This window comes from Mobula hypostoma, chromosome 5, assembly GCF_963921235.1.
Source record: "Mobula hypostoma chromosome 5, sMobHyp1.1, whole genome shotgun sequence".
Taxonomy (NCBI): domain Eukaryota; kingdom Metazoa; phylum Chordata; class Chondrichthyes; order Myliobatiformes; family Myliobatidae; genus Mobula; species Mobula hypostoma.
Genome location: NC_086101.1, coordinates 37,902,680 through 37,923,535, shown reverse-complemented (window position 1 = coordinate 37,923,535; position 20,856 = coordinate 37,902,680). Strand labels below are relative to the sequence as shown.

The following is a 20,856-nucleotide window of genomic DNA, read 5'->3' as shown; positions in this document are numbered from 1 at the left end:
TCCCCCTCCCCTCCCCCTCCCCCTCCCCCTCCCCTCCCCTCCCCCTCCCCTCCCCCTCCCCTCCCCCTCCCCCTCCCCTCCCCCTCCCCTCCCCCTCCCCTCCCCTCCCTTCCTCTCCCCCTCTCCTCCCTCCCTCCCCTCCCTCTCCCCTCCTCCCTCCCTCCCCTCCCTCTCCCCTCCCTCTCCCCTCCTCCCTCCCTCCCCTCCCTCTCCCCTCCTCCCTCCCTCCCCTCCCTCTCCCCTCCTCCCTCCCTCCCCTCCCTCCCCTCCCTCTCCCCTCCTCCCTCCCCTCCTCCCTCCCCTCCTCCCCTCCCCTCCTCCCTCCCCTCCTCCCTCCCTCCCTCTCCCCTCCTCCCTCCCTCCCCTCCCTCTCCCCTCCTCCCTCCCTCCCCTCCCTCTCCCCTCCTCCCTCCCTCTCCCCTCCTCCCTCCCTCTCCCCTCCTCCCTCCCTCCCTCTCCCCTCCTCCCTCCCCTCCCTCTCCCCTCCCCCCTCCCTCCCTCTCCCCTCCCCCTCCCTCCCTCTCCCCTCCTCCCTCCCTCCCTCTCCCTCTCCCTCCCTCCCTCCCTCTCCCCTCCTCCCTCCCTCCCTCTCCCCTCCTCCCTCCCTTGATCCCCCTCTCTCCCCATCTCCTCCATCCCCCCTCTCCCTCCATCCCCCTCTCTCCCCATCTCCTCCATCCCCCCTCTCCCTCCATCCCCCTCTCTCCCCATCTCCTCCATCCCCCTCTCTCCCCATCTCCTCCATCCCCCCTCTCTCTCCATCCCCCTCCTCTCTCCCCATCCCCCTCCTCTCTCCCCATCCCCCTCCTCTCCCCATCCCCCTCCTCTCCCCATCCCCCTCTCCCCCACCCCCCTCTCCCCATCCCCCCATCCCCTCTCTCCCCCATCCCCTCTCTCCCCCATCCCTCCACTCTCCCTCCCTTCCCCTCTCTCCCCATCCCCCTCCATCCCCCCTCTCTCCCATCCCCCCTCTCTCTCCCATCCCCCCCTCTCCCCATCCCCCTCTCCCCCATCCCCCTCTCCCCCTCTCCCCCCATCCCCCCTCTCCTCCTCTCCCCCCATCCCCCCTCTCCTCCTCTCCTCCATCCCCCCTCTCCTCCTCTCCCCCCATCCCCCCTCTCCTCCTCTCCCCCCGTTCCTCCTCTCCCCCCGTCCCCCCTCTCCTCTCCCCCCGTCCCCCCTCTCCTCCTCTCCCCCCATCCCCCCTCTCCTCCTCTCCCCCCATCCCCCTCCCTCTCTCCTTCCCCCCTCTCTCCTTCCCCCTCTCTCCTTCCCCCCTCTCTCCTTCCCCCCTCTCTCCTTCCCCCCTCTCTCCTCCCCCTCTCTCCTCCCCCTCTCCCCTTCCCCCCTCTCCCCTTCCCCCCTCTCCCCTTCCCCCCTCTCCCCTTCCCCCCTCTCCCCTTCCCCCCTCCCCCCCTCTCTCCTTCCCCCCTCTCTCCTCCCCCTCTCCCTCTCTCCTCCCCCTCTCCCTCTCTCCTCCCCCTCTCCCTCTCTCCTCCCCCTCTCCCTCTCTCCTCCCCCTCTCCCTCTCTCCTCCCCCTCTCCCTCTCTCTTCCCCCCTCTCCCTCTCTCTTCCCCCCTCTCTCTCTCCTCCCCCCTCTCTCTCTCCTCCCCCTCTCTCTTCTCCACCTCTCTCTCCTCCCCCTCTCCCTCTCTCCTCCCCTCTCCCTCTCTCCTCCCCCTCTCCCTCCTTCCCCCCTCTCTCTCTCCTCCCCCCTCTCTCTCCTCCCCCCTCTCTCTTCTCCACCTCTCTCTCCTTCCCCTCTCCCTCTCTCCTTCCCCTCTCCCTCTCTCCTTCCCCCCTCCCTCTCTCCTTCCCCCTCCCTCTCTCCTTCCCCCTCCCTCTCTCCTTCCCCCTCCCTCTCTACATCCCCCTTCCTCTCTACATCCCCCTTCCTCTTTCTGTCTGTTTGTATTTTCTCTCTCTTTGTCTTTCTCTCTTACTGTGTATTTATCATCTGCTCCCGCCTTCTGTTGAAAGCTCCTTTATGCCCGCTGTCATCAGTTAGCCGTTTAAAGCAAAAAACGTGGATCAGGTATTGGGGGAATTCTCTTGCAAGGTTAAATGCATACAACACAGACACACACGTATATATATATATGTAAACTTCTGAGCTTCTAGCCCGCACCCACCCCTAGTGCCGCTTTGTCTGGTTTGAGAATTTCTTCCTGTGGCTGTTGGTGGCTGGCGGATGCAGTTTCGCTGGGAGTAAGGTTGTTCATTCGCCCCAAAGCTACAAGCAGTGAGGATCTGTCCCAGTCTCTCCTGCTTTCACCAGTTACAACCTTCGCCTTTGTAAAGGTAATATTTATTCCCAGAGTGGGGACTTGTTACCTGGGTGCGCGTCCGTGTGTGCGTGTCCAGTGTTTTGAGGGTTAACCTACCCCGGGGTTCGAGCTGACTGATACGCGACCCAGTGCGATCTTAAACCAGATGCTGGAGGCCCCTCGAGGAATAACGCTCCCCGTACCGGTTTTGCAAGACTGCGGTTGACTATACACGGACGATAACGTCGGCCGTGCGGTGTTTGCAAGCCAGTCTGTTTTAAGCCTAGTTACTATGGAAGAATTGCACGTTAACATCGGAGGGTAATTGGTGAGTGCTTTTCATGACCTTTAACTCCTAGTTGTTAGATGTCGGGTTCTTTAATTGGACTTAAGGTAACGTGTCTCATTCTTAAGTGCTTTTAACTGTAGAAATGGTGTTGGTTTTGTTTTTGGAGTCCTTTGTTACTGTAATGCATTTTTAAAGAAGCATTTTGTTGTATTAAGTGATGCATGTTCCCTTTTTGCTTGTGTGGAGTTGGGAAGAAATGCAGCTAAAATTGTTCGGTTACAACAGAAGAGTCTTGTACCCAAAATGTGCCCGTAACTTCATCCTCAGTGTCCTCATTCGATCTAGTCGTCTTCCTTGTGTATATTTATTGTAGAGAATCAGAATTAGTTTTATTACTGACAAGAGAAAGTCTGCCCATGCTGGAAATCCGAACAACACACACAAGATGCTGGAGGAACTCAGCAGGCCAGGCAGTGTCTATGGAAATAAAGGTACAGTCAATGTTTCAGACCGAAACCCTGCCTGTACTTTTCCCCCATAGACACTGCCTGGCTTGCTGAGTTCCTCCAGCATTTTGTGTGGATTTATTACTGAGTTATATGTCGTGTTTTGTGGCAGCAGTACAGTGCAAGGATATAACATTGCTATTGAATACAATAAGTAGCGCAAAAAATGGAATAAAGTTCTTGGACCGTTTATAAATCTGATGGCGGGGGGAAGAAGCTCCTGAGATCATTGTGTGTGGTCTTCAGGCTCCTGTACCTCGGCTGCAATGGTAGTAAAGAGAAGAGGGCATGTACTGAATACTGATGGATGCTGCCTTCCTGGGGGACCGACTCTTGCTGGCAGGGAGGGTTGTGCCCATGATGAGTCTACAACCCTGTGTTGCCTCTTGCTATCCTGTGCATTGGAGGCTCCATTCCGGGCGGCAGTACGACCAGCCAGAAAGCTCTGCACCGTACATCTGCAGAAGATTGTAAAAGTCTTTGTTGACATCCCAAATCTCCTCATACTCCCTAATGAAGTAGAGCTGCTGGTGTGCCTTCGTTGTGTTTGCATCAATGTGTTGTGTCTAGGGTAGGTCATCTGAGATGTTGATATCCAGGAAGCTGAAGAATTCATATTGATGAGAAATTTAAACAAGAATAATTAACTTCCAGAGCATTGTCGGTCCCTAATCCACAGTGGACCTGGGTGATCTATTGTGTCCAACATGTGCAGTGCCTGGACTTTTTAAAGATTCTCCTCCTTTGGTCAAGACTTTGGTTCTAGAAGAGGAGATTTTAAGGTATAGAGGAGACTTACCAGGAAGCTGCCTGGGCTTGAAGGCATGTCTTGTGAATTGAGGTTGAGTGAGTTTGGACTTTTCTTTTGGGAGCAAAGGAGGAAGAGCGGTGACTTGGTAGTGAGGCATAGACGGAGTGGAGAGCCAGCACCTTTATCCCAGGGCGGAAATGCCTAATACAAGAAGGCATAATTCAGAGGTGATTGGAGGGATGGATAGGGAGGAACTCAGATGTAGGTTTTTTACACAAAGACTGGTGGGGGTGTGGAACACACTGCCGGGGTGGTGGTCGAGGCAGATACATTAGGGACAGTTAAGAAACTGTTGGATAGGCACATGGATGACAGAATAGTGGAGGGCTACGTGGGAGGGAGGTGGTAGATTGATCTTGGTGTAGGTTATACAATTGGTGCAACATCATGGGCCAAAGAGCCTGTACTGTACTGTGCTATACTGTCCTATGTTGTCACACTCTCCCCATCTCTGTCTTTTGCAAACCAGTGGTTGAACGAGCTCCATCAGTGTCTAAGCCTGTCTTAAGAGTTGCAATGCACCAGGTGGTCACTGGCTGGGCCCTGAGTTTGAGTGTTGTACCTCTCCCCCATCTCTTGTACCCACCCCAGCTCCATAAATTACCCCTTCCCCAGTGTCTCCTCGTGCATTGCTCTGCAGAGTTCCTGCGCTGATTCACCTTGCCAGGTGAAGTAGGATTGCTGGTTGATCCACTGATTAAAAGGTAAATTAAAGTTGGTAAATTGACGATTATTGTAATGTGTACCGAAGTACAGTGAAAAACCTGTATAATGATCGATTCATTACAACAGTGCATTGAAGTACTGAGATTACGAAGGAGGTGCAGTACAGTTAGACAGTAATGCACAAGGTCATGACAAGGTAGGTCGCCTGGTCAAGAGTCCATCTTGTCACATGAGGGCACTGTGCAATGGGGTAGAAACTGTCCTTGAGCTTGGGTGGTATTTGCTTTTAGGCTTTTGTATCTTTTGCCAAATGCGGGGGGGGGGGCGGGAAAAGGGAGAATGTCTGGGGTGTTGGGGTGGGGGGAGGTCCTTGCTTATGCTGGCTGCCTTGCCGAAACAGTGAGATAAGTATTGACAGAGTCCAGGGAGGGGAGGATAGTTTCTGTGATGTGCTGAGCTGTGTCCACATCTCTCTGCAGTTCCACCTTCATGTGAGGGGTATATTACAGCAGCCAGTCAACTCACCTACCTTTGGGATGCGGAAAGAAACTGGAGCATGGGGGTGGGGCAGGGGATACACACAGTCACACTGCGAGAACGTAAAACTCCACACAGAAACCTTTAGCGACCACGAGACCGTGGGCAGTCAGCTTTATTAACTACAGCTCTGCATTCAATACTATCATCCACTCAAAGCTAATCCAAAAGCTCCAAGTCCTAGGGCACAGGCAGCACCACCTTGTGCAACTGGATCCTGCTCGCAGGCCCCGGTCAGTTCGGATTGGCAACAACATCTCCTCCACAATCTCTGTCAGCACCGTTGCAACCACGAGGCTGTGTGCTTAGCCCCCTGCTCAACTCTCTCTCCGCAGTTTCAATGCCATATTGAACTTTGCTGATGACACCACTGTTGTGGGTCGAATCAAAAGTGGCAACAAATCAGCACATAGGAGGGAGATTGAAAATCTGGCTGACTGGTGTTGTATCGATAACTTTGTTCAATGTCAGCAAAACTAAAGAACTGATTACAGGAGAGTCCATGAGCCATTCCTCGCTGGGGGGATCAGAGGTGGAGAGGGTCAGCATCTTTAAACTCCTCGGTGTTATCATTTCAGAGGATCTGTCCTGGGTCCAACACGTAAATGCCGTTATAAAGAAAGCACAGCAGTGCCTCTACTTTCTTAAAAGTCTGTGAAGATTGGGCGTGTCATCTGAAACTTTGACAAACTAATATAGATGTGCAGAGGAGAGTTTATTGGCTGGTTGCATCATGGCATGGTATGCAAACGCCAATGCCCTTGAACGGAAAAACCAACAATATATCCCAGTCAATCATGGATAAAGCCCTCCCCATCACTGAGCACATTTGTATGGAGATCTGTCGCAGGAAAGCAGGATCCATCATCAAAGATCCCTACCACCCTAGGCACGTTCTCTTCTCACTGCTGCCATCAGGAAGGAAGTACAGGAGCCTCCAGTCCCACCAGGTTCGGTAATAGTCATTAACCCTCAACCATCAGGCTCTTGAATGAGAGGGGATAACTTCATTCAACCCAACACTGAACTGATTCTGCAAATTATGGGCCCACTTTTGAGACTCTACAACTCATGTTGTCAATATTTATTGTGTATTTATTTATTTATTTTCACAGCTCGTTATGTTTTGCACTTTGGCTCTTTGTCGTGTGTGGTTTTTCATAGATACCATCGTGTTTCTTTCTATTTACTATGAATGCCCACAAGAAAACGAATCTCAGGGTAGTATATGGTGACATATTTGTACTTATGAACTTTGAACCATCTCCTGTAGGAGGCGGGATGTCTCGGAATGCAACCCTCCCACAGGCTGAGCAGCTTGATGGAAGAATCTCCTTGAATGCTACGTTGGACTTTTCGACTGGGGAGAGCTCCTGGGCTTTCAAACCGTGATCTTCTATCTGCTGACCTGTTGCACTTGCAGATAGACTAATGCATTTGAAGTGATTTTATTGTTTGTTTTAAACCACCGGATTCCATGTCTCAGTTTCAATCTTGTTATTTCTCAGTGTTGGGCGAGAACGTTTTGCCCCAAGCTCCGATGCCCCGTATCTGTTGAACGGCAACCAGTGAGGCAGAGTGACTGAGCCTGATGGTTGAGGGTCCGGAGGGAGTCTCACCCATGCAGTGAGTGTGTGTTGCATTAATAGAGGTCCTACCTCCTGGAGGAGACTGTTCAAACCCAGGCCACTGCCTTGCAGTATCATGGTAGCTAAAAGTTTCTGTGTGAAGTTTGCATGTTTCTGCCAGTGAGACCTCCCGTCAGTTTCCTTCTCCATCCCCAGGTGGGTTAATTGGCTGCTGTAAGTTACCCCTAGTCCGTGGTTGGGTGATAGAATCTGGAGGGAGTTGATAAGATTCACTTATGGCGTCTGAAAGACACTTGGACGGGTCCATGGATAGGAAAGGTTTAGAGGAATACAGACCAAGCACAGGTAGAAGGGACTTGCTTAGGAAGATGTCTTAGTTGGCATGAAAGAGTTAACTGGCCTGTCTCTGTGTTGTTTAACTGTGACCCTAGAATGTACGAAAATAAAAAGTAGGATGAAAGTGTTTATTGGTTGGCATGGACCCAGTGTATTGAAGGGACTCTTTCCGTGTTGAATTAACCAGAAGTCCTTTGTTCCCGAGAGATTGCGGCACTCACTCCCAGGGGAAATGTAAACAGGGATGGATTTGAGGGGATCTCAGGAAGGAGAGAGGGAGATGCTGGGAAGAGGTGAGAGTGATGGTAGGAAGCTGGTATGCCTGGCCTGGAGGGGCTGAGTGGTCAGGTTTTTAAAATGGTGTCTCCACCACCTTGTGATTACAGCAATGTTATCGCAAACCTGAGCTGATATAAAAGCAGAAGATGGTAGAAATTCTCAGTAGGTCAGGGAGCAATATCTGCAGAGAGAAACCGTCAACAATTCAGGACAGAGATCCTTCCTCAGAACGGTTCTGACGAAGGGTGTTCAATTTGAAACGTTAGCCATTGTCTTTCCACCCATGAGGTCTGAACTGCCATACCAGCATTTTCCACTTCTATTTCACATTTCCAGTTTTTAAAAAAAAAATTTTGAGATCACCAGCATATCCTGCTAGAAAATGTGAGGTATCTTTATTGGTTCAGCCTGGTCCCCGTGCACCTTGTGGTGGATTTACCCAACAGAATGTTTTGTGTACATTGTGTTACCTGAACAAGCATGCCTCCATGATGTTCGTCACTGCTGAAGTGCCTGGTTTCTGCAGGTTTCCTCAGTAGCTCTCTGACAGGATTCCCATTACAGTGGATTCTACTCTGTCATGCAGCTGTGAGCATCATAATCCCAGAGACGCTCAGCGAAGGGCAGTCTGCTCCCTCAGCTAGATGTGGCCACTGTCTGGCGGGACGATTGGGAGAGTTCCTCTCTGGGCCCGACACCTGTACTTGCCCCTTGAACTCTTAGAACCATAGAACATTACAGCACAGAAACAGGCCTTTTGGCCCTTCTTGGCTGTGCCGAACCATTTTTCTGCCTAGTCTCACTGACTTGCACTTGGACCATATCCCTCCATACACCTCTCATCCATGTATCTGTCCAAGTTTTTCTTAGATGTTAAAGTGAGCCTGCATTTACCACTTCATCTGGCAGCTCATTCCACACTCCCACCACTCTCTGTGTGAAGAAGCCTCCCCTAATGTTCCCTTTAAACTTTTCCCCCTTCACCCTTAACTCATGTCCTCTGGTTTTTTTCTCCCCTTGCCTCAGTGGAAAAAGCCTGCTTGCATTCACTCTATCTATACCCATCATAATTTTATATACCTCTATCAAATCTCCCCTCATTCTTCTACGCTCCAGGGAATAAAGTCCTAACCTATTCAATCTTCTCTGTAACTGAGTTTCTCAAGTCCTGGCAACATCCTTGTAAACCTTCTCTGCACTCTTTCAACCTTATTAATATCCTTCCTGTAATTTGGTGACCAAAACTGCATACAATACTCCAAATTCGGCCTCACCAATGCCTTATACAACCTCACCATAACATTCCAACTCTTATACTCAATAGTTTGATTTATAAAGACCTTCTAGTGAAAGACCTGATCTACCTTCAACCAAGAGAAAATTGGCAGATGTTGGAAATCCAAGGAACTCAGCAGGCCAAGCAGTATCTAAGGGAAAGAGTTTATCTAGTCATTATTACATTTCTTCTGGTTGGATCTTGCTGAGGACAAGTTGATACCACTAATGGTGACAACTCTTTGCAACCAGAGAGTCTTACAGGGGAGAAGCAGGCCCTTTGGCCCGTTCCATCCCTGCTGACCAAGATGTCCACATACAGTACTCATGTTTGACCCATATCCCCTGAAACCTTTCCTGTCCATTTTTTTTAAAGATGTTGATGTTATACCTGCCTTCACCACTTCCTCTGCTACTCATTCCACATACTGACCATACTTCGTGTCAAACACTTGCCCCATGGTTTCCATTAAATCTCTCCCCTCTCACCTTAAACCTATGCCTTCTAGTTCTTGTTTTTCCAATCCTGGGGGAAAGAAACAGTGCATTCACATCTCTACACCCCTCATGATTTTAACCGTCTCAGAGCCAGATTTATTGTTACTGAAATGTGTTGTGAAATCTGTTGTTTTGTGGTCGCAGTGCAGTGCAAGACAAAAATTTCTACAAGTTACAGTAAAAAATAAAATAAAAAGTGCAAACGAGGAATAGGGAGATAGTTTCATGGGATGTTCAGGAATCTGATAGTGGAGGTAATGTTCATGGGATAGTCATAGTCATACTTTATTAATCCCAGGGGAAATTGGTTTTCGTTACTGTTGCTCCATAAATAATATAGTAATAGAACCATAAATAGTTAAATAGTAATAGGTAAATTATGAAATAAGTCCAGGACCAACCTATTGGCTCAGGATGTCTGACCCTCCAAGGGAGGAGTTGTAAAGTTTGATGGCCACAGGCAGGAATGACTTCCTATGATGCTCAGTGCTGTATCTCGGTAGAATGAGTCTCTGGCTGAATGTACTCCTGTGCCCACCCAGTACATTATGTAGTGGATGGGAGACATTGTCCAAGACGGCATGCAACTTAGAGAGCATCCTCTTTTCAAACACCACCGTGAGAGAGTCCAGTTCCATCCCCACAACATCACTGGCCTTACGAATGAGTTTGTTGATTCTGTTGGTGTCTGCCACCCTCAGCCCGCTGTCCCAGCACACAACGGCAAACATGATAGCACTGGCCACCACAGACTCGTAGAGCATCCTCGGCATCGTCCGGCAGATGTTAAAGGACCTCAGTCTCCTCAGGAAATAGAGACAGCTCTGACCCTTCTTGTAGTCAGCCTCAGTGTTCTTTGACCAGTCCAGTTTATTGCCAATTCCTATCCCCAGGTATTTGTAATCCTCCACCATGTCCACACTGACCCCCGGATGGAAACAGGGGTCACCGGTACCTTAGCTCTCCTCAGGTCTATCACCGGCTCCTTAGTCTTTTTCACATTAAGCTGCGGATAATTCTGCTCACACCACGTGACAAAGTTTCCTACCGTAGCCCTGTACTCAGCCTCATCTCCCTTGCTGATGCATCCAACTGTGGCAGAGTCATCAGAAAACTTCTGAAGATGACAAGACTCCGTGCAGTAGTTGAAGTCCGAGGTGTAAATGGTTGAGAGAAAGGCAGACAAGACAGACCCCTGTGGAGCCCCAGTGCTGCTGATCACTCTGTCGGACACACAGTGTTGCAAGCACACGTACTGTGGTCTGCCAGTCAGGTAATCAAGAATCCATGATACCAGGGAAGCATCCACCTGCATCGCTGTCAGCTTCTCCCCCAGCAGAGCAGGGCGGATGGTGTTGAACGCACTGGAGAAGTCAAAAAACATGACCCTCACAGTGCTCGCTGGCTTGTCCAGGTGGGCGTAGACACGGTTCAGCAGGAAGACGATGGCATCCTCAACTCCTAGTCGGGGCTGGTAGGCGAACTGGAGGGGATCTAAGTGTGGCCTGACCATAGGCCGGAGCAGCTCCAGTACAAGTCTCTCCAGGGACTTCAGGAATCTGATGGTGGAGGTAGTGTTCATGGGATGTTCAGGAATCTGATAGTGGAGGGGAAGGAGCTGTTCCTAAATGTGCCCCTATACCTCTTCCCTGATGGTACTAGTGAGAAGAGGGTATATCCTTAATGGTGAGGGTTCTTAGTGATTGAAGTTGCCTTCTTGAGGCAGTGCCTCTTGAAGATATCCTTGAGGGTGTTGAGAGTTGTGCCTGGGATGGAGCTGGCAGAATATACAACCGTCTGCTGCCCCTTTCGATCGTGCACGTTGGAGCCTCCATCACAGGTGACGATGCAACCCAGTCAGCGTGCTGTCCGCTGTACATCTGTAGAAATTAGCAGGTTTTGTTGGTGACATACCCGATTCCCTCAGACTCCTAGTGAAGTAGACCTGCTGGTATGTCTTCTTTGACAAAATCTGGAGTAACTCAGCAGGGCAAGCAGCATCTATTAAAAGGAATAATTGGTCGACGTTTTGAGCCGAGACTCTTCCTCAGGACTGGAAAGGAACGGAGAAGAAGCCAAAAATAAGGTGGGGCGGCGGGAGGCAGAGGTGGTGGGGTGGTGGAGGAGTGCAAGGTAAAAGGTGTTAGATGAAGCCAGGTGAGAGGGAAGGTGGTAGTAGTGCTGCCTTTGTGACTGCGTCAATTTATTGGGCCCAGGATAGATCTTCTGAGATGTTGGTCCACTCCTCAGTCCTCCTTCTCCTATGCTGCAAGGAATAAAGTCCCAGCCTGTCCAATCTCTCCCTATAACTCAGCCCCTCAAGACCTGGTAACATCCAAATCTTTCCTGCAGTCGTTCCAACTTAATGTCAGGCAGTGAAAGTTCAAAGTTAGTTGGAAACCTCCGTACTTTATACAGATTTTTGTGTTAGATTTTGAGTTAGCTCTGTGCCTGAATTGTCTTCCTCTCTGGGTTCACAAGCAAGCAGAAACAAATCTCTACTGCTGTAATTGTTCAGGTGAAGCACCCCAGGGCATGCCATAGGAGCATCATTCTGACGAGGAGTCACATCAAGGTGTAGCCTTATATCAAGACAAGCTGCTAGACCAACTCAGTGGGTCGGGCAGCATCTGTGGAGGCAGAGAGATGGTCAATATTTTGGGACGAGACTCTACATTAGGACTGAGAGTGGAAAGAGGAGATGAGATGAGATAGGAGTGAGGCAAGGACTTGTACTTGATGGTTGGGACCAGGTCAGAGAGAGATGATTAGCAGATAGAAGCAGGCTGGTAAGGGGATAGGAAAGATGGGAAACACTCAAAATGTTGGATTTACTCAGCAGGCCGTACAGCATCTATGGAGGGGTAGAAGGGTCATTGTTTCAGGTCAAGACCCTTCCCCTTCCCCTTCTCCTTCAGTTTTGATGAAGGGTTTCAGCTTGTAAGGTCAACTGTCTACTCCTCTGTGTGTTGTGTGTATGTTGCTCACATATCACCAAGCTCAAGAGCAGCTTCTATCCTCTGGGATAAGAATCTTGAACTCCTAATCTCTCAATCTTGTCATGGCTTTACACCTTCTTGTCTGTTCTTTATTCCTACTTTAACCCCACATTCTAATTAACTCTGCCACTCACTCACGTACATGAATGGTAATTCTCACTCCCACCAGTTCATCCAGGTTCCTCCACCCTTGTTTCCCAGGCTCATCTTGCTCCCTCACCTGGATCCATTTGCCCACTACCTGCATACCCATCCACAGGGATCTCTCAGAGACATACCCATCCACAGGGATCTCTCAGAGACATACCCATCCACAGGGATCTCTCAGTGACATACCCATCCACAGGGATCTCTCAGTGACATACCCATCCACAGGGATCTCTCAGAGACATACCCATCCACAGGGATCTCTCAGAGACATGCCCATCCACAGGGATCTCTCAGTGACATGCCCATCCACAGGGATCTCTCAGAGACATACCCATCCACAGGGATCTCTCAGAGACATACCCATCCACAGGGATCTCTCAGTGACATACCCATCCACAGGGATCTCTCAGAGACATACCCATCCACAGGGATCTCTCAGAGACATACCCATCCACAGGGATCTCTCAGAGACACCAGGGACTGCAGATGTTGGAAATCTTGAGCAGCACACACAGAACACTGGAATAACTCAGCAGCTCAGGCAGTATCTGTGGAAAAGAATAAACAGTCGACATTTTGGGCTGAGGCCCTTCATCAGGATTCATCTCAAGCTTTTGTATGTTCTACCCAATGTATCAACGAGAATTGGTGAGGCTCAGTGGGGACATGGTGAATTTCCTTAGCCTTCTGAGGAAGTAGAAACATTGGTACACTTTCTTGGTCATGATGTCTATGTGGCTGGTCCAGGACGAGTGGTTGGTGATATTTATACCTAGGAACTTGAACCTTGCAATCATTTCCACCTCTCAGTCCCATTCATACAGACATGGGTGTGTACTCTACCCCGCTTCCTGAAGTTAACGACCAGCTCTTGTTTTGCTAACATTAAAGGAAAAGTTGTTCCCTTGACAACATTGTACCAGGCTGTCTGTCTCGAAATTCGTGATATATGTCAGTGATAATAAACCTGATTCTGATTCCTTTCGTGGAATTGTTTGAGGTCTGGCCCACTGCAGTGGTGTCACATGCAAACCTGTAACTGGGGTTACAGCTGAACCCTAAGTGTGAGTGTGCTGAGGACTCAACCTTTCAGGGCACCAATGTAGAGAACAATCATGTGTTCTCACATGATAACACATCAGCCCCAGGGACAGAAAAAATACACATTAGTACCAAGGTGATAAAACAACATGTTATCAAAAGCAGGTTTATTATCATAGACATGTTGTGAAATTTGTTGTTGTTGGCCATGTTACAGAGCAAAACAAAAAATACCGTAAAACACAAAAATAAATGAATAGAGCAAAAGAAGAATAACAAGGTAGTGTTCATTGATTCATGGACCACTTAGAAATCTGATGACAGAGGGGAAGAAGCTGTTCCTAAAATGTTGAGTGTTGGTCTCCTGGCTCCTGTACCTCCTCCCCAATGGTAGTAATGAGAAGGGGGCACGGTGAAGGTCCTTAATGACAATTATCTCGCCAAATCGCCTTTTGCAAAGGGTTGCAATATGTCTATGGAAACTGCTTCCTTTGGGTGAGTGAGGTCACAGTGATCGAGAGGTGAGCAGGCTAGATCGCAACTTCACCATGGAAGGAGTAACCAAGCCTGAGGGATTCTCAAGCTGAAACAATGATTGTCCACTATCTGCCACCTGTCTCGCTGAGTTCTCCCAGCATCTCAGAGACATGAGATGCGGGAAATCTTGAGCAACACACACAAAATACTGGAGGAATTCAGGAAGTCGGGCAGCAACTTTGGAGGGGGATAAACAGTTGATGTTTCAGGCCGAGATTTTTCATCAGGACTGGAGGTGAGAGGGGCGGAAGCTCGAGTAAGAGTTGTGGGGAGGAGTATGAGCTGGCAGGTGATGGGTGAGATTGTGAGGGGAAAGGTGGGTGGGGGGCAGATGGTCTGATGTGAGAAGCTGGGAGCTGATAGGTGGAAGATGCAAAAGGCTGAAGGATGAATCTGATATGAGAACACAGTACACCGTGGAATGCAGGGAAGGAAGTGAGGAACCAGATGGGTGGGTCATGAGGGCAGAGGAGGAGAAGAGGGGTGGGAAGGCTACCAGAATGAGGGTAATTGGAAATATGGTGAGGGGGAGGGGGTGAGCAGAGTGAAGCGGTTACTGGAAGTTGGAGAAATCGATGTTCATCAGGTTGGAGACTGAAACAGAATATGAAGTCTTGCTCCCCTGTCTGGCATTCGGCCTCGTCATGACAGTAGAGGAGGCTGTGGATAGGCATGTCAGTTTGGGAACAGGAAGTGGAGTTGAAATGGGTGGCCACCAGGAGATCCTGTCTATTTTGGAGGACAAAGCAAAGGTGCACTTGTTTGCTGCTCCAGATTCCAGTATCTGCAGTCCCTTGTGTCTCAATAACACCTTCATTGTACCGAGCGATATGGGCTCGCGGTTGGTAGAGTTGCTGTTCTATGGCTCCAGAGGCCCAGGTTCAATCCTGACCTCGTGTGGAGTTTGTATGTTCTCCCTGTGACTGCGTGGGTTTCCTCCCACCTCCCAAAGTGTGTGTGGGTGAGGGGGTCAAATGTGGGAGGGTCTGATGGGAGCCTATCAGAATCAGGTCTGACCAATGTTTTGTTCGGCTGCAACAGGATGTCCCAACTCTATAAGGTGAGCTTTATTTGTCACATGTACATCAACGCCGGCTTCATAATGTTCACAACTTGCTATCGCTAACCCTTACCCATATGTGTGTGGGTGGAAGGGTAGTGTAGTGGCTAGCAAGCGCTTTACAGTGCCAGCAATGGGAGTTCAATACCCCGACCCCCCCCGGGCTCACTGTCTGTAAGGAGTTTGCACGTTTTCCCCATGAACACGTGGGTTTCCTCTGGGTGCTCTGGTTTCCACCCACGTTCCAAAGGTTTACAGGTTAGTAAGCATGGCAACCCTTGCGGGCTGCCCCCAGCACAGCCTCGGACTGTGTTGGTTGTTGATGCAAACAGCACATTTCACTCTACGTTTCAATGTAGAGTACATTGCATAAGTCTTCGGGACACGTATATCGCAAGGGTGCCTAAGACTTTTGCGCAATGGTTAATATTGGTTAAAATAAGAGGGTGATTGGGAGACTGAAATAAGAGCTTGGTATTATCTCAGTCGTATTAAGTGTTATTTGGTAACTGGAAATGTGCAATACTGTACAAAGGTCTTCGGCATTATAGCTATATATACGAGCCTAAGACTTTTGGTCAAGACTGTACATGTGACAAATAAAGTTAATCTTTACCTTTGTCGTCGGAATGCGGTTGGAAATTGAAGCACCCTAGAGGAAACCATCTTGTTCACTGAATCAAAATCAGGTTTATTATCGCAGACATATGTCTCGAAATTTGTTGTTTTGGAGCAGCAGTTCAGTGCAAGACGATTTTAAAAAAAGTTGCTACAAGTGAGAAAGACAACACTGCAAAAGTGGGATTAGTGTAGATAGTTCAGTGGAGTGAAGGGCCTGCTTCCGTTGACTGTATGACAGCACAGCCAAGTATCAGTGGTTGGGAGGGCACAGAGAACAGTGATGCTGTCTGCAGGGGAGAATGTTCCTCCACAGTGAGTTGTGCGATCTGGCGTTTGCTGCCTGGTCTGGCTGCAGGAGTCTTCAACGTGTTAATGTTCTTAGAGGTGAATTACATTTATGTGGTGTCTTAGCTTGAGGCTTTTTGGGAAGTGCAATGGAAGTATGTTCAAGTATGGGCACTGTTGGAGACCCTGCAGTCAATAAGCCCAGCAGAAACCATTTGGTTATTGGGTAGAAGTTGCCTGGTCTCCTGTGGTAGTAAGTCGTTTGTGGAGTTGCACAGCACAGACCTTCAGCCCTCCAAGTTCATAGCACCCATCAAGTATCTGATATTCCACTACAATCCAATGGATTGAACATGAGTTCTCCAACTACTGTTAACCGCTCTCCCCTCTGTTCCTTTTCTCTCTCTCGCCTTGATCTACCCAGATCTTCCGGCACCCATCCCAGCCCCCTTTCATCCTATCCCCTTCCACTCCTCCTCCTGTTCCCATCTGCCCTCCCCACATCCCCTATCTGGTCCCGTGCTCCACCTCCCAGTCTCTGTCACTGTTTCCACTCTCCTCTCCTCCATCTGCCATCACTTCTCCTCGTCTGGATCCACCCATCACCTGAGCAACCAACACACACTGTACTCAGCAGGCCGGGCGACATTTATCGAGCGGAATAGACAGTTGATGTTTTGGGCCGAGACCCTTCGTCAGGATAGGAAAAGAAGGGGAGCAGATGTCACAATAAGAAAGTGAGCGGAGGGGAAAGAGTACAAGCTGGCAGATGATAGTTGAGACCAGGTTGCAGTGGGTGGGGGGGGAGGGAGAGATGAAATAAGAAGTGGTAAAAGGCTGAAGAGGAAAGAATCTGGTGGGAATAAATGGAAGAAAGGGAAACCAGAGAGAACTGATGGGTGAGGGAGGAGAAGGGGTTAGAGTTCAACGGAATGAGGAATGGAAATAAGGCCAATCACCTGTCAGCTCTTGCTCCTGCCCTTCCCCACACCTCTTTATACTGGCTGTCTCCCCTCTTTCCTTCAGTCCAGATGAAGGGTCTCAATCTGACATGTCAACTCCGCAGATGCTGCCTGACCTGTCGAGTTCCTCCAGCAGTTTGTGTTGCTCCAGCCATCAAGTGCACAGTCACATTTATCCCATTTTACCATCCTTGTATTCCCAACAATTCTGCCAGGTGCGCAAACTTTATACAGGTGCGCAAACTTTATAAGGGGCAATTAACCTTCTGACCATCTTGTCTCCTGAGAGAGCAGATAAGACTTCAATTGCATTGCAGTTCACATCCCCACCCCTTAAGTCTGGGGTGGGACGTGAACCTTCAACTGTTGAAACGTGTGTAGGTGTGTATGTCAGCCCACAGAAGGCGTGTGGCATGCTTACTTCCATTGCTGGGAGCAATGTGTATCAGAGTCAGGAAGCCGGGTTACAGTTGCAAAAATGAAGTTCACCTAGGCTGCACTTGGAGTATTGTGGTGCATTCCTAGTCGTCCCACCACGGGGAGGGATTGGAGAGGGTGCAGAAGAGGTGCACCAAGATGTTGCCTGGATTAGAGGGTATGAGCTCTAAGGAAGGATTGGACAACCTTGGGTTGTTTTCTCTGGAGCAGCGGAGCCTGAGAGGTGACCTGATGGAAGTTGAATGAAGTATGTGAGGCATGTATAGGGTAAACAAAATCTTTTACCCAGTGGGAAAATGTTGAATACTAGAGGGCATAGCTTCAAGGTAAAAGGGGGTAAGTTTAAAGGGGATGTGCCAGGCAAATTTTTTATTCTCAGAATGGTGGGTGCTGGTGGTAGTGGAGGAAGTAGACACAGTAGTAGAGCATGGTGCACAGAATAGACATAGGGATTGGATCGATCACATGCAGGCAGAAGAGAGTTTAGTTTAGTATCATGCTCAGCGCAGGTTTTGTGGGCCGAAAGGCCTGTTTCTGTGCTGTTCTGTGTCCTTTAGACTTGGAGGAGCAAGGACAGCCCTGAACTGTGGCAGAGGGAAAAGAGCAGGGAAAAGATTGTGATCCACCTGAGAGCTCTTCAGAGATTCAGCACCAGTGTAATGGGCCAAATGGCAGGCTCCTGTGTTGGGCGTTTGTGCCTGTTGGAATCCCTCCATTCAGTAGGTGTGTATGTGAGTGTTACGACTTACAAAATGTCTAAAGCTGTGAGAGAATGATTCTTTTAATAAATGAGCCTTATATTATTGAAATAAATTGGAGCATTCAGAATAGTTTAGGAATGGCACAAAGACTTAGTTAAATGTGACTTGGACGAAGTGAACTGGATGCCGTCCAATTCAGCATAGCTGTAAGCAGCAGGCGCCAAGCACACAGCCTTGTTCCCTGCCTGTTTCCAGACTCATAGTTATTAGGGGGAAATGACTGCTAGTAGTCCTCTGAAGCTACTTTACAGGTTCTATATAAATGCAAATAGTCTAATAGGCAAACAAGCCAAGGCTTTAGAACCCAATTTGAATCTAATGTCAATTTGTTCATGTGTTATGTGCCATGTTGTATGTTGTGGGTGATGATGGTCTTTCCATGACCATGATCGCTGTTGGCAAATTTTTCTATGAAGTGGTTTGCCATTGCCGTCTTCTGGGCAGTAGGTGTTTACAAGACGGGTGACCCCAGCCATTACCAATACTCTTCAGAGATTGTCTGCCTGGCGTCAGTGATTGCATAAGCAGGACTTGTGATGTGCACCAGCTGCTCATACGACCATCCACCTCCTGCTCCCGTGGCTTCACGTGTCCCTGATAATGGGGTGGTTAGGGTGTGGGGGGCAAACATGTGTTATACCTTGCCCAAGGGTCACCTGCAGGCTAGTGGAGGGAAGGAGCACCTTACACTTTCTTTGGTAGAGATGTACCTTCACCCCACCACCCATTAATATCAGTAATGGATTAATACTGTAAAACATTCCCAGTAACTTTACTCAAATGATTCTTTGAAATACTTTGGACATATTGTGATGCTTATCATAGATAGGTGTACGTTTGCCACCAGTGTCCTTGCTATTGATAACTGGTTTATTATTCTCACAGGTACTGAGAAGGAACAGTGAAAAATTTCTTTGTGACATCCGGACAGATAACGCAGTTGAGTATGGAATGGAGGTAGTACAAAAGGTAAATAGCAGAGTGCAGATTATAGCATTACAGTTGGAGATAAAGTGTAGTGCAGCTAGACAATAAGGTAGATTGCAAGATGAAGTGTTCATCTTTATCATTATAGAGGCCAAGTTCAAGAGTTTAATAACAGCGGGATAGAAGCTGCTCTCGAGTCTGGTGGCACATGCTCTCAGATTTTTATATCTTCTGTTCAATGGAAGAGGGGAGAAGAGAGAGGGTCACTGGGGTGGGTGGGGTCTTTGATTATGTAGGCTGGTTTGTGCGATGGACTGGGCTGTGCTCACAACTCTCTGCAATTTCCTGAGGTCACAGGCAGAGCAGTTGCCACACCAAGCGGTGATATGTCTAGATAGGAGGCTTTCTATGGTGCACCTGTAAAAATTGGTGAAGGTTATTGGGGAAATGCCAGATTTCCTTGGCCTTCTGAGGAAGTAGGGGTACTTTCTTGGCCATAGTGTCTACATGGTTGTGCCAGGACAATTTGTTGGTGATGTTTACACCTAGGAACCTGGAGCTGTGAGCCTTTCCACCCCGACACTGTTGATACTGATGGGTTTGTACTCTGCCTCGCTTCCTGAAGTCAATGACCAGCTCTTTTTCTGCCATCAAGGCAGTTGTCTTGATACAATGCCATTAGGCTCTCTGTCTCCTTTCTGTACTTTGTCTTGACATTGTTTGAGATCTGGACTACTTTGGTGGTACCACCTGTGAACTTGTAGCTGGAAATGGAGTGCAATTGCTTTACTTCCAAGCAGGGATCAAGGGTGAAGTTTTAATTGTTTGCCAGATGTTGACATAATTAGCAATGCAGGCACTTACTAACCATCCTTAGTTGCCACTGAACAGAGTGGTTTAATGGATTATATGGTTGTGGGTCAGGAATCACATACAAATGGATATAAACAGTGCAGGGAAGTGCATGGTCTTGCTCTTTTGGCAGAAGGAATAAAGGCATAGACTATTTTCTAAAAGGGAGTACATTCAGAAATTAAAAGTGCAAATGGAATTCGGAATCCTAGTGCAGGATTCCCTGGGGCTGCCATTAAAACAGTGGCACGTTTGGACTCATCAGCCTCTCTGGAGCCAAGCAAAGGTGTTTTTTGTCTTTTTTAAATGTCTTTTTTTACGATCGCGAGACAATGGTGCACATTAAGGACTTAAAGTACTGCAGGCCTACCCCATCAGTGAGCTGCTCGTTGGCGGAGGAGCCTGACTTGGTGCGGACCGTGTTACTGAAAGACATTGGAGTTGGTGCAGTCTGACAGTGGGTGATTGCCTTGGACTTTTCTCATGTGATCGCAATATCCTTGTGGACGTTGGTAATGTAAAATACTGCAAGTGCATTTCCCTTGTTTATTGGAGAGACAAATGGCAAGGGAGCTGTGTGGCCTTGGTTATTGTCAGGACTCGGCCTCAAGCTACAGGCAGCGGTCCTGGAGAGGAGGTGCCACCGGTGGTGTAGCACGGCTCCATGCTTTGTTGGGCCTGCCCGCCCCCCCATAAGCGCTGCCCTCGTGTTCGCTCGGAGGAAGCACACTGGATTGCATGCGTGCATACGTTCATTTGCGGCCTGCTGAAAGCCGCTTCTTCTTATTGGTAACACCCATGCACCATGTCAATCAGTGTCTTGGGGTACTATGTGTACAGTGGCATGCAAAAGTTTGGGCACCCCGGTCAAAGTTTCTGTTACTGTGAATAGTTAAGTGAGTAGAAGATGAACTGATCTCCAAAAGTTATAAAGTTAAAGATGAAACATTCTTTTCAACATCTTAAGCAAGATTAGTGTATTATTTTTGTTTTGTACAATTTTAAAGTGGAAAAAAGTAAAGGAGCACCATGCAAAAGTTTGGGCACCCCAAGAGATTTGAGCTCTCAGATAACTTACCAAGGTCACAGACCTTAATTAGCTTGTTAGGGCTATGGCTTGTTCACAGTCATCGTTAGGAAAGGCAAGGTGATGCAAATTTCAAAGCTTT

General features: G+C 48.8%; 1 protein-coding gene across 6 annotated transcripts in view; it reads left to right on the top strand.

Annotated features, from left to right (window-relative positions):
* The window catches only part of farp1 (FERM, RhoGEF (ARHGEF) and pleckstrin domain protein 1 (chondrocyte-derived)), a 278,773-nt gene that overhangs the window by 4,377 nt on the left and 253,540 nt on the right, over positions 1–20,856 (top strand). For 2 of the 6 annotated variants that reach the window (XM_063048416.1, XM_063048412.1), the window contains exon 1: positions 2,066–2,302. The exons of 2 other annotated variants lie outside the window; for them this stretch is intronic. The gene's annotated coding sequence lies outside the window, so the exon portion shown is untranslated. Of the gene's footprint in view, positions 1–1,887; positions 2,037–2,065; positions 2,303–2,380; positions 2,597–20,856 lie in introns of those variants that run through there. 2 more of the 6 variants (XM_063048414.1, XM_063048413.1) reach the window with 2 other exon arrangements.